This window comes from Panthera tigris, chromosome C1 (assembly GCF_018350195.1).
Source record: "Panthera tigris isolate Pti1 chromosome C1, P.tigris_Pti1_mat1.1, whole genome shotgun sequence".
NCBI lineage: Eukaryota > Metazoa > Chordata > Mammalia > Carnivora > Felidae > Panthera > Panthera tigris.
The window spans coordinates 147,378,116-147,391,429 of record NC_056667.1 but is presented as its reverse complement, the minus strand read 5'-3'; the positions used below and the strand labels follow the sequence as shown (position 1 = coordinate 147,391,429).

General features: G+C 42.6%; 1 protein-coding gene across 7 annotated transcripts in view; it reads right to left on the bottom strand.

Moving 5' to 3' along the window:
- The window catches only part of TANC1 (tetratricopeptide repeat, ankyrin repeat and coiled-coil containing 1), a 238,939-nt gene that overhangs the window by 91,132 nt on the left and 134,493 nt on the right, over positions 1-13,314 (bottom strand). The gene's annotated exons all lie outside the window — the stretch shown is intronic.

Here is a 13,314-nt window from a genome sequence, read left to right as displayed (position 1 = left end):
AAGCCAGTCCCCATAGATCACATATTGTAGGAGTCCACTAGTGTGGAATTATCCAGAATAGGTAAATTTATTTATTTTTTTAAACTTTTTTTTTAAGTTTATTTATTTTGAGAGAGAGAGAGAGAGACAGAGAGAGAATCAGTGGAGAAGGGGCAGAAAGAGAGGTGGACAGAGGATCTGAAGCAGGCTCTGTGCTGACAGCAGAGAGGTTGATGAGGGGCTGGAACTCATGAACCACAAGACCTGAGCTGAAGTCGGATGCTTAACTGACTGAACCACCCAGGCACCCCCTGAATAGATAAATTTATAGAAACCAAGTATGAATGGTTTTCAGGAGCTGGGGGATATGCAGGCTTGTGGGCTAATGACTAAGGGGTATCAGACTTCTTTCTGGAGTGATAAAAATGTCCTAAAGTTAGTGGTGATGGCTGCATGACCTTAGGAATATACTAAAAACTTCTACAGGGTACACTTGGAGTGAATTGTATATGTGAATTATATTTAAATAAAGCAACTTAAAAAAAGACCACCTATTTTATTCCTTTCAAACATCACATTTGTTCCAGAATCACCCACTTTACTCTCATTTTCCTTGGTTGCCTTAAAGTGTGCTTTTAACAAGGCCACAAAGGCAGGGAACATTTCACACCAGTAAGGGACTGGATGGTGGAAAGAGTGGCATATGGGTCGACAGCCCTCCCTCCTGCTCAGCCCTGAGCCATAGCCCTGACTCTCTGGGGTCTCGGCACACTGAGGTGGTGAATCGGGCACATCCTGAGCACCCTTCTGTGTCAAACGTCTTAGGAGCCTGAGGAGTTCCGGTCAGAATATGGTTTGTGGTGAGAGATGCTGCCATCTAAAGGCTTACTGCAAGAGCATCTACATCAGTATAAAAATAATCCAACTCCCCGCCACCTACAGTGTACTACAGATTAAAACAGGCTACGTTATCAAAGAAGCTTATGGTACTTGACAAATAGGGCTATTATTTCAAACTTTAGAAACCATGGTTTTTAAATGGCTAACGCAGCATTTAATCACATGGCTATCTCCATAATTTATGTAACCCTGTCAGAAAGAGGATTTTTCAAAGGTTAAAATGGAATGCTTATGGGGGAAGAGGGAGGACCTGCTCACAATCTGAATGGAAGATGTAGGCTATACAACAGAATACAAAGCATCATTCAGATTTTATCTAAAAATACACATATCTGTATACAAATATGCATGGAGAGAAGACTGGTAGGGGAAGAGGGCGGGGAGGGTAAGGGGATACTAAAAAGTATTTGCTGTAGAGGAGCCAGAAACTAGAAGAAAGGGCCCTAACAGGGCAGGAAGAAATGGAACCAGGACAAACATGAGAACCTTTCTACACTTTTGGTTCCTGACCTATTATCTATGGTAAAAGAGATGGCTGGCGTCTCTTCCCCCATCATCTGCCCTAATAAAGAAGTAAAGCCCTTACTATTATTGTCCACTGATTCAAACTGCCCCAACCAGCATGCCATTGCTCAAGAGACACCTATAAATTTCTGCTCACCTTAAGTCTTCAGAGTATAAGGAACAGCAAATCTAATCAGATCTATTTCCAGGCTCCAATCTACCTACCCTGCATATCCTTCAAAAATATTTTCTAACAGTAAGTACTCTCTTAAAATGTGGTCTATTTCACATGGATGAAATATGAATGGTTTCACATGGATGGTTTTATGAATGATTGGAACATCGAACCCCAACGTCACCCAGAAACATCATCCAGAGCCTTCAGAAAGCATCAATGCCCATCCTTTCAATTGTCTAGGACTGTATTTTGTTCATAGGTCAATTGCTAATGATAAGAAACACTCAACATTGAGGAGTGAGGGTATTAAGAGCAGAGTGTCTGGAATTGGGCAAACCTGGATTCAAACATGGTCCCTAGCCTCCCCCAACTTGGACCTCAGTAATACCCCAGAGCTAAAAGATGAACACGTAAGCCTCCTGCTCCAAGGGGAACATCCATGAGAGCAGAGACCAGGTGGAACGGATTCCCAGGATTGGAACAGTGCCTGGCACAGTAAACAGGGATGCAAGATAGGAAAGGAGACATAGAATATACCAAAGGAAATAAAACGTGTATTCGGTGGACCCACAAGGCTAAGCACTAACATCCATTAATTCATTCAATGGTAATAACTTTGGGAGAAAAGCACTATTTCCATTTTTAGGTCAGGAAACCGAAGCTCAAATCAGTTAAACAAGTTGCTCAGAGCCCACACATGGCAAAACAGGAATTCAAATAGTTCTGTGGTCCATGCAGGTTCGAAGCCCATGTACTCAACCACCACTCAGTACTTATAAAAGTGGGAAACCCAGATAAAACATGCAGTCCTACAAAAGGCCAGAGCAGGGGAAACTTCTACCATCACCTGGTCATCCATGGATTTAGCAGAGTCAACAAATATTTTATTCATATTTATTTGTCTCTGATCACCCCTTTTACTAGGAGTTGAATATTATGAAATGAATACAGGCTTACGTGAGATAGTGCAGATCTTGCAATAAATTGAGTCAAATGAATTTTTTGTTTCTTAGTGCATATGAAATTATGTATACACTGTAGTCTGTCACATGTGCAATAGCATTATGTCTAAAAAACAATGTACATACCTTAATTAAGAATTACTTGGGATAAGCACTGGGTGTTGTATGGAAACCAATTTGACAATAAATTTCATATTAAAAAATTTTTTTAAAAAAAGAATTACTTTATTGGGGTGCCTGGGTGGCTCAGTCCAAAGCATCTTTTGATTTCAGCTGAAGTCGTGATCTCACAGTTTGTGAGATCCAGAGCCTGCTTGGGATTCTCTTTCTCCCCCCCTCCTCTCTCTCTCTGCCCCTCCCCGGCTCACACACATGCTCTCTCTCTCAAAATAAATAGTGTTGTTTTTTTTTTTTTAAAGAATTACTTTACTGTTAACAATGTCAACTATCATCCGAGCTTTCAGTGATTAGTAATCCTTTTGCTGGTGGAAGGTCTTGCCTTGATGTTGATGGCTGTGGACAGATCACAGTGGTGGTTGCTGAAGGCTAGGATGGCTGTGGCGATTTCTTAACACAAGACAACAATGAAGTTTGCCACATCAATTGACTCTTCCATGAATGATTTCTCTATATGTGATGCTGTTTAATAGTATTTTACCCACAAAATTTCATTCATAATTAGAGTCAAACCTCTCAAATACTGCTACTACTTTATCAACTAAGTTTATGTAATATTCTAAGTCCTTTGTTGTCATTTTAACAATATTTACAGTATCTTCATGGGGAGTAGAAACTATCTGTTTATCCATAAAAATCAACTCCTCATCCATTAAAGTTGTATCATGAGATTGCAACAATTCAGTCCCATCTTCAGGCTCCACTTCTAATTCTAGCTCTCTTGCTGTTTCCACCACATCTGTAGTTACTTCCTCTACTGAAGTCTTGGAACTCTCAAAGTCATTGCTGAAGGTTGGAATCAGCCTCTTCCAAACTCCTGTTCATGTTGATATGTTGACCTCTTCCCATGAATCACAAATATTCTTAAGGACATCTAGAATGGTGAATCCTTTCCAGAAGGTTTTCAATTTATTTTGCCCGACCCATCAGAGGAATCAGTATCTGAGGGATTGATAGCCTTACAAAACATATTTCTTAAATACAACCTAGAAGTTGGAATTACTCCTTGGTCAGGCTGCAAAATGAGCACCATGTTAACAGTCATGAAAACAACATTAAGCCTGTTGTACATCTCTATCAGAGCTCTTGAGTGACCATGGGAATTGTAAATGAGCAGAAGTATTTTGAAAGCAATCTTATTCTGAGCAGATCTCAACAGTGGGCTTAAAATATTCAGTAAACCAAGGAGCCTGCGTGGCTCAGTTGGCTGAGTGTCTGACTTTGGCTCAGGTCATGATCTTGTGGTCTGTGAGTTCGAGCCCCGCATTGGGCTCTGTGTTGACAGCTCAGAGCCTGGAGTCAGCTTTGGATTCTATCTCTCTCTGCCCCTCCCCAGCTTGTGCACACTCTGTCTCTCAAAAATGAATAAATAAACATTAAAAAAATATTCAGTAAACGATGTCGTAAACAGAAGCAGAAGTCCTGTCATCCAGGCTTTGTTGTCCCACTTATAGAGCACAGGCAGAATACATTTAGTATAATTCTTAAGGACCCTAGGATTTGCAGACTGGTAAATGAGCACTGGTTTCAACTTAAAGTCACCAGCTGCATTAGCCCCTAACAAGAGTCATCCTGACCCCTTTGAAGCTTTAAAGCCAGGCATGGACTTCTCTTCTCTAGTTATGAATGTCCTAGGTGGGATTTTCCAATAGAAGGCGATTTCGTCTACACTGAAAATCTGTTGTTTATCGTAGCCACTTTCAGTAATGACCTTAGTTAGATATTCTGGATAACTTGCTGCAGCTTCTACGTCAGCACTTGCTGCTTCACCTGATACTTCTATGTTATGAAGATGGCTTCTTTCCTTAAATCTCATGAACCAACCTCTGCTAGCATCAAACTTTTCTTCTACAGCATCCTCACCTCTCTCAGCCTTAACAGAATTGAAAACAGTTAGGGTCTTGCTCTGGATTAGCCTTTGGCTTAAGAAAAGGTGGTGGCTAGTTTGATTTTCTATCCAGATCATTAAAACTTTCTCCCTATCAGCAATAAGGCTGTTTTTGCTTTCCTTTCATTGATGTGTTCACTGGAGTAGCACTTTTAATTTCCTTCAAGAACTTTTCCTCTACATTCACAGCTTGGCTAACTATCTGATGCCAAAGCTAGCTTTCTCGGTTTTTGATATGTCTTCCTCACTAAGCTTAATCATTTCCAGCTTTTGATTTAAAGTGAGAGACATGTGACTCTTCTTTTTCCTTGAACACTTAGAGGACATTATAGGGTTAAATTAAGTGGCCTAATTTCAAAACTGTTGTATTGGTGCAACATTCAGAACACACCCAACATTTATCAATTAAGTTTCTGTCTTATATGGGTATGGTTCGTGGCACCCCAAAACAATTACAATAGTTAACAAAGATCATTGACCACAGATTCACAGTAAGACAGTAATGGAAAAGCTTGAAATACTGTGAGAATTACCAAAATGTGACACAGAGACATGAAGTGAGCAAATGCAGCTGGAAAAATGGTGCCAACAGAGTTGCTGGAGATAGGGTTGCCACAAATCTTCAATTTGCAAAAATGCAACATCTCCGAAGTGCAATAAAATGAGGTATGCCTGTATAAACAACTGCTCTCAACATGATCCTTTTATTTAAAGTGCTTTCCACAAACAGCTGAACCTCAAAACGCTATAAAATAAGAAAAATTTATAACTATAGAGGTTTTGTTCCTTCCTCCTCTCAACTGCTCATTAGAGAATCTTTGCACACTTTCCATTAAACATAGCAGATGAACACTCCTTTTCAAAATATCATTAAAGTTGCAGTAAAGGGATCTGAGAGACCAATGGGAAAAGGAGAACACCATAGGCAAGAAACCAAACTTCTGAAAGTGGGAAACCGTTTGCCAAGGAGCAGTGAATTGAGCAGACTAGAAAAGGTTAGCACTGGGGGAGGGGACAGGAAGGCTTAGCCTCAGGGACACAAGGCACCTCTGAAGGCACACAAGATCAGGTCTTGAGAATCTACTGAAGGGAGAATTAGACCCTCAGAACTAGGAAGCATTCTCTCTCTCATCCTGGAGGCTGAGGTTTTCCCTCTGGAAAGGCTGAATGCCAAGACCATAGAGACTCGAGCTAAACTCTTAAGTGCTAAACTAAAAAACTGGGATTAAGAAAAATTCCACATGTGGATTGGTAGGCCCCAGATGCACCCCTGCGTTTAGCCATGAAAACACAGGCAGTGAGCACTCACACCATGACAGAGAGAGACATCAGAGGATTCTTCTCTGGAGAAAGTCACCAAGAGAAAAGACCTGTAGGTAACCAGTTGGGGACGTCCCCTGAAAGAAATGGTAGATCCCTGGGGCTCCTAGGTGGCTCAGTCAGTTAAGCAGCCAACTTCAGCTCAGGTCAAGGTTTGTAGGTTCAAGCCCTGCATTGTGCTCTGCGCTGACAGTTCGGAGCCTGGAGCCTGCTTAGGATTCTGTACCTCCCTCTCTCTCTGTCCCTCCCCTGCTTGCACTGGCTCTCGCTCTCTCTCTCAAAAATAAACATTAAAAAAAAAAAAAAAAAAAGAAAGAAAGAAATGGTAGATCCCTGACCACTGTATTACAAAGCCTGTCCTCAATACCTCAACACCTATCCGGCACTTTCAATCAGCTTCTTTGTTCCTCCCAACATACAAACTAGAATCAGAAGGTCAAGGAAAGGTCCTGAAAGACACCAACTGAAACAAGAAAAGGACTCTGAGGAATCAGACAAAACAGGAGGAACACCCTCCAGAATGAGGAGAGTTACTGCTTCCACTACCCAAGGGGCTACCACGACAAAGGGCACCTAGGATCCATGTGGTGGGCAACTGATAAGAATGACTGAAGGATGACGAGAAGAGAGGCTACCCCACTAGGAGGCATGTGATCACCAGACACCCATCTTACACCTGAATTGCTGTCTATTAAACCACAATGACACTGATTTCTATGCCACTGAAAAAAAAAAAAAAACTCCCCCAAAATGAAGTGGCCGCATTCCTTATCAACAGACCCAAATTGAGAATTCCATCTCCCTACTACCCTCTTACTCAAGGATATTACTACCCAGCTGCCTTCTACACACAGCTTTTTTAAAATTTTAATTTTTTTTTTTTTTTTGGGGGGGGAGAGAGAGAGCGAGCGAGCGAGCGAGCGTGCGCTAGCCCAAGTGGGGCAAGGGGCAGAAAGAAGGGGACAGAGGATCCAAAGAAGGCTCTGGGGTAACAGCAGACCTCGAACATCCAGGTGCCCCTACACACAGCTCTTTGTTTAAAGTAAAATGCTCAATGTTCCCAAGCATAAACTACCTTAAAGTAATCTCCCTTGCCCTTCCCTATCAGGTTAATCCCTGCAAATTAGCCAGAATATAATGCTACATACTAATTATGCAGAAAGCATGGTACTTTGGCTACTATGTTTTAAGGCAAGAGTTCCTTAGAAATGATATGATACAAGACTGTCAGGTATTAGCTTGAAAATCAGCTAGGGGTGCCTGGCTGGCTCCGTCGATACAGTATGTGACTCCTGATCTTGGGGTTGAAAATTCAAGCCCCACATTAGGTGTAGAGATTACTTAAAAAAAAACAAAAAAACAAAAAAACAGTAGGAAGGGTGCCTGGGTGGATCAGTTGGTTAAAGTTCAACTCTTGATTTTGGCTCAGGTCATGAACTCATGGTCTGTGAGATCAAGCCCCATGTAAGACTCTATGCTGCCAGTGTGGAGACTGCTTGCGATTCTCTATCTCCCTTCCTCCCCTCCCTCTCTTTCTGCTCCTACCCTACTCACCCTCTCAAAATAAATGAACTTTTTAAAAAATACATAATTTATTGTCAAATTGGCTTACATACAACACCCAGTGCTCATCCCAAGAAAATAAACTTCTTTAAAAAAATAAAGATTCTGATATACTTACTAGGTATGGCTGGGACCATGGCCATGCTTTGGTACCAAGAGTATCAAGTAGAAAAGCATAGGCTACCATGGGCAGGGCCCCTAAGGAGGACCAACCACCCTTCTTCCCTCAGGTCTAAGCAGAGTCTAGGGTCATGGCTGGGGTACCAATGGAGAATGTTCTCAATCATAAATGGGAATTGTTCTCAATTATAACTCATTTCATAGTAACTATGGATCCTTTACCTCACCCTGATTCCCCCACCCCCCATTCCCATTCTCTACTATGTGATACAAGGGAAGGGTCCTCGACTTTAAAGATAAAGGGCTCTTAAGACAAAGAGACACAGATTGTGCCCTGAAGAGGTTAAACAGGCATCCAGTACTCAGCTTGCACAAGAAGAGCTCCTGCCATCTCCTTTCACAGTTCAGCAGGACCTGTGTCAGCCTGGGAGGGGGATCAGCAGCCCACCCTTAATCACTTCAGTCTCCAGCCTCAGAGGCAGGCATGCTTCCCATTCAGTCCTCTGCCTATGGAAATCTCCAAATGTACTTTTCCCAGCGGCCAGTTTTCCTACTCTTTTTGACATTTTAATCACATAGCTGACTATTCTGCTGCTTAGAAACTGCCATATAAGGAATATTTTTAAAAAGGGATGGCAGAAATAAACCAAACTGGGCTTTATCTCCAGGCAGTGAAAGACAGAAGGGCAGGGGTTACTTTACATTTCTGAGTGTTTCAGTTAAAAATAATTATATATATGAAAGCAGTATTTGGGATGTGGAACACCTGAGGCTATTTATTGCATTTAAAGCAGTCTTACGTTTTTCACAACATCTGGAGACTATGAAAAGTGGAACTTTGTATTATCAATCATTTTAGAGGGTTTTGTTTTTGTTTTCTTTTTTAAGCATCTTGAACTTTTACAGAAAAGGTTCCTTTCAATTTTATCTGGTCTGGGGTTTTCATATTACATTGGGAAATGTCCACAACAAGAGGGGAATGATAAAAAGGATAAGTAAGAGAATCTCCTTTGGGGGAGGGAAGCTTTATCACGTAAGCAAATGTCATTAATTAGTCAGTTCCCAAATGGTAAACTCTGGTAAACGATCAGATCACAGTCGGGATTTTTAAAAGGCACAATACTTAGCACTTTCATTTGACCCTCTGCCTCCTGTGCCCCAAAAGGAAAGTGTTGGAGGGAGGAAGAGACACAGTCCGAACTGAGAAAGGGAGGAATTTGGCCTGAGGGCACGATGGGAACACCAAACACTGTAAATGGGATGAAGGTGTCCTCTCTTGTTGCTTTGTCCTGTGCTGAGTTGAGGCAGGGCAGGTGAGCTGGTGGGACTGCTCACAACCCTACCCGGGAGGAGTGAGAGAGCTGCTTGGGAGGATTCACTTTGAGGGAAGGAGCCAGACAATGAACCAACCCCAGTCAGGAAGCCTCCACCCAAAGTGAGGGCAATTTCAAGCACAGTGTGCTGTCCATCACCTGGATTTCTCCTACAAGAAGCAGGGGAGAGACTGCATATAAAAACCTAAAATGCTGCTGGAGATGGCTCTACTCCAGGGATGGACAAAGGCAGCAAGAGGCTCCCCAGCCAGCTCTACATCTTGGGTACTGGAAGCTGATGAAAGGTAAGGCTTCAGGAGAAGTGCATCAGCAAGAGCTTCTCTGGTCTGCCCCTTGGGGGGGCTTCCAGAAACTTCTAGAAACACTTTTATGACTGCCTGGGGCCTTGTGTAGGGAGAGGAGGACAGTAAGTCAGTGCAACCTGAGTTGTTACTACTGTATATAACCTCCTCTAAAGACAGGTAAGGTCTGGGAAAATGCAGGCTAATTCTACGGAAGAAAAAACTGGTGACAGGAAAACAATGGGCCACCTGCTAATGATGATTGAAATACAAGAGTTACCTAACATTACTCTCAATAAGCCTCCTTTTTCTTATTGCAAATACCTTATTTTTTTAAGAGTGCATTGAGAAGGGTAGACAGCCTTTATTTACTCACCCAATGCACAAGGCACTGTGTGATATAAACGTGCATTGCCATTCAGGCACTTAAATCTAGTAGGAGAACAGTGTTTCAAGATGGAGCCATATTCCTTTCAATATATCAGCTTTAAAATAAATGTTGACAAAGATTTTCAAGTCTCAGTTTATAGTGTGCATGTTTCCAGCACTTTGAGTACAATAAACCCCAAGCTCAACAAAATATGTACCCTGAGTAATGTTGCCACTTTCTTCCAATGCAGTTTGCTGTTCCTACACTGTACTGTCTTTATATACCAAAGCATGGAAATGCATTAATTCATAAAAATTAATAAAGTAATTAATTCTTTATTTACTCAAGTATCCACTGGCATCCACTGCATGCCAGGCCCAGGGTGAGAACAAGAAAGATATCAACATGCTCTCCTAAAGCTCTCAGATGAGGGAACAAAACTCTTTATCACATTGCCTAAATTTTATTTCCAAACACTTCAATATAGTTAATGTGATATAAATGTATGTCGGGTGCCTTTAATCTACTGCCTAAAAGCAATTAGTTGTCTTAATCTGGAATACAGACCCCAGAGGTTAACTAGCCTTTAATCATAAGGCCACACTCAAGAGCAGACCATTCACAACTAGACAGTCAGCTAGCTATCCCTACCACAGCCACCACAGTAACACAAGTTAGCACGCTTGAGGTCAGAAATGGACTTCCACACTGGTGAAGTTCCTGATCTTGGTAAATCATTATTATGTAGTTGGAAATTTATCTGCAGTGGTAAAAGTCCTATTGAGTTAAGAGGATTAACCAGAAACATCCCGGAAACTCTCTAGCCCTTGTAGGACCCCAGTAGAAACTCTAGCAGGCCTGCAGAAAGGTGTCCTAGCTTAATAAGGAAAAGGTCCAGGTCTACCTGCTGATTCCAGAGAATTATTTGGCCCCAAGGCAAAACGACAGGATAAGTGAAATTCTGTCTGTGGTAGGTGGAACCTTGAAAGATGTCACTCCAAGATTCCTGTCCCCTGGTTACCAAATGAAACACAATCTGGGTACGGCTGTGAAGGGGTCCTGCAGATGGAATTTAGAATTAAAGCTACAGGATGGCAACACACAAGGCAGTGAATGTTTCTTGGGAAGAAAAAGCCTGATCCTTCACCCCCTACTTGGGGACTGTGTCGCTTGGATTCTTCTTTGTACCTGTTCCTTTCCATTCGACTTGACCTTCAGCCATCTTGCCCTTTCCCTGGCCAGATAACCCTCTCGAGCCCAAATGTTCCTTGTACTACAGTCTTCTGGAAAGCAAACTCACCTCCTGCTATGTGATCTCTAACATTTACATGGGATTGTTTTTGCCGTAGCTTAATCTTCCCGAGCCTGCTACCACCATGGTAGTAGGTTTTAGGTGGGGTTGTAGTGCCTTTGATTAATGTAAATATCTCATTTTCATCTTTCTCCCATTGATTTGGCCTCTCCAGTGACCTGAGATTTCTGTTAAAAAGGTTGATGTTACTGTTTACTGTCTCTTGTAGAGGAAACTAATAAAGTGTCTTTGTGTGGGGGAAAAAAAAATAGAATTAAGGTACTAATCAGCTGACCTTAAAATAGCCTTACAAAGGATAGACCCAGTGTAATCACACGAGCCCTTAAAAGCAGAAGAGGAAGACTGAAGAGTCTGTCTTCAGCTCATCAGCACATGTGACGTGCCCCTGGGGGGCTTCCAGAAACACTTTTACAAGGGCCCAGAGCCTTGTGTAAGGAAAGGAGGGTACAAGTCAGTGTAATCTGAGTTAGGTATAGATAAAATCACATTAGTAATAAAGAGTATGAGGTAAGGGGCGCCTGAGTGGCTCAGTCGGTAGCGTCTGACTTCGGCTTAGGTCATGATCTCATGGTTTGTGGGCTCGAGCCCCGTGTTGGTCTCTGTGCTGACAGCTCAGAGCCTGGAGCCTGCTTTGGATTCTGTGTCTCCCGCTCTCCCTCTCTCTGCCCCTCCCCTGCCCACACTCTGTTTCTGTGTCTCTCAAAAATAAATAAACATTTACAAAAATTAAAAAAAAAAAAAAGAGTATGAGGTAAGATAAGGCAGAGGTTGGGGGAAGCGGTCAGAGAGACTCAAAGCATAAGAAGGATTCAACCCTTCTGGACTTGACACGTTGTGAGCGGTAAAGATGGAGGAAGGGGGCCACAAGCAAAGGAATGCAGCCAGCCCCTAAAAGTTGAGAACAATCCCAGCCAAGAGCCAGCAAGGAAGTGGGGACTCAATGCTACAGCCACATGACACTGAATTCTGCCACTATAAATGAGCTTGGGAATGTTTCATCCTCTCAGCCTCCAGAAAGGCTGAAGCCTGGCCAACATCTTCAGTGGGTCTTGTGAAATCAAAGCAGGGAAACCAATTTTGCCATGCTGTGCCTGGACTTCTAACCTACAGAACTATGAGTAATAAGCTTTTGGGTTTTTTTTAAATTTTTTAAATGTTTATTTATTTTTGAGAGAGAGGGAGAGACAGAGCATGAGCAGGGGAGGAGCAGAGAGAGAGGGAGACACAGAATCTGAAGCAGGTTCCGGGCCCTGAGTTGTCAGCACAGAGCCCGACGCAGGGCTCGAAATCACGAACTGCGAGATCATGACCTGAGCCGAAGTTGGCCGTGTAACTGACTGAGCCATCCAGGCGCCCCAATAAGTTTGTTTTAAGCTTATATGTTTGTAGTAATTTCTTAGGGCAACAATGGAAAACGAATGTATTGTCTATGAAATCCTGGAATACTTGCTACCAGTAACACTAAATGCAAGGTGCTGTCAGGGCACTGACCCCCTAAAAGAACTGAGCTGGAACTTTACTGGGCATACAAAACAGGTTATATGGTTGCACTGAGCTAGCCTGCTAATGAATCTATGTATAGACAGAGAACCCTGTCTGAGCCTTGTTTTCATTCACACCTGAGTTTATAGGGGGACCTCTCTAGCCCTTACCTCCTCTATTGGTAGTAATTATAATTTACCATAAAGATCTAATGCCTAAAGGTTGTTTTGTCATGCTGGTAATAATCATTAACCAAAGCATCACAAATAAATGGCTAACCACAACCTTGGTTTTAAGATGTCCCCTAGGGGGGAAAAAAATTCTGACTCCTTCCTGGAATGGTAATTTCAGAGTTTCCCTAAAGAACTAGGGAAGAAGCCCATAAGGGAAAGGGTTCTCCTGTTATTCACACAAGAGGAAACAAACCCTATGCTCTGCTGCATGGTGAAGTAATGACTTCGAAAAGAGAGAGGGAGCATCCCTGAGAACTTTCTTTCCCTGACGGTTCAGATCAGTATGCTCAAAGTAGGTCCCTAGACCAGGAACAACAGCGTGACCAGGGATCTGGTTAGAAATGCAAATTCTCAGCCCCATCCCAGACCAGAGTGATTCTGCTGTGTCCTCAGGTTTGAAAATCACTGGGTTACCCAGTCCTGTGTAGCTATGTAAGACCTTGCCCATGTCCTGAAACAGCTTACCATCAAGTATAAAGATTAGACAGAAAGAGCCACCATGGCCAGTGTTAAGTGACTTGGGGAGGACAGCAGCAGTAGAGGCAAGAGGCAGGACCTAAGCTGGGTGGGAGGCAGGGGGCAATCACACCAGAGAGTGCACAGAGGTGGAATGAAAGCAGCTTGAGGAAGAGAACTTTGCCTCTTGTTGGCTCCCTTAGAGCACTGTGTACTTAAGGGGTGCACAAATACTAATTGTGACAACCAAGAGTT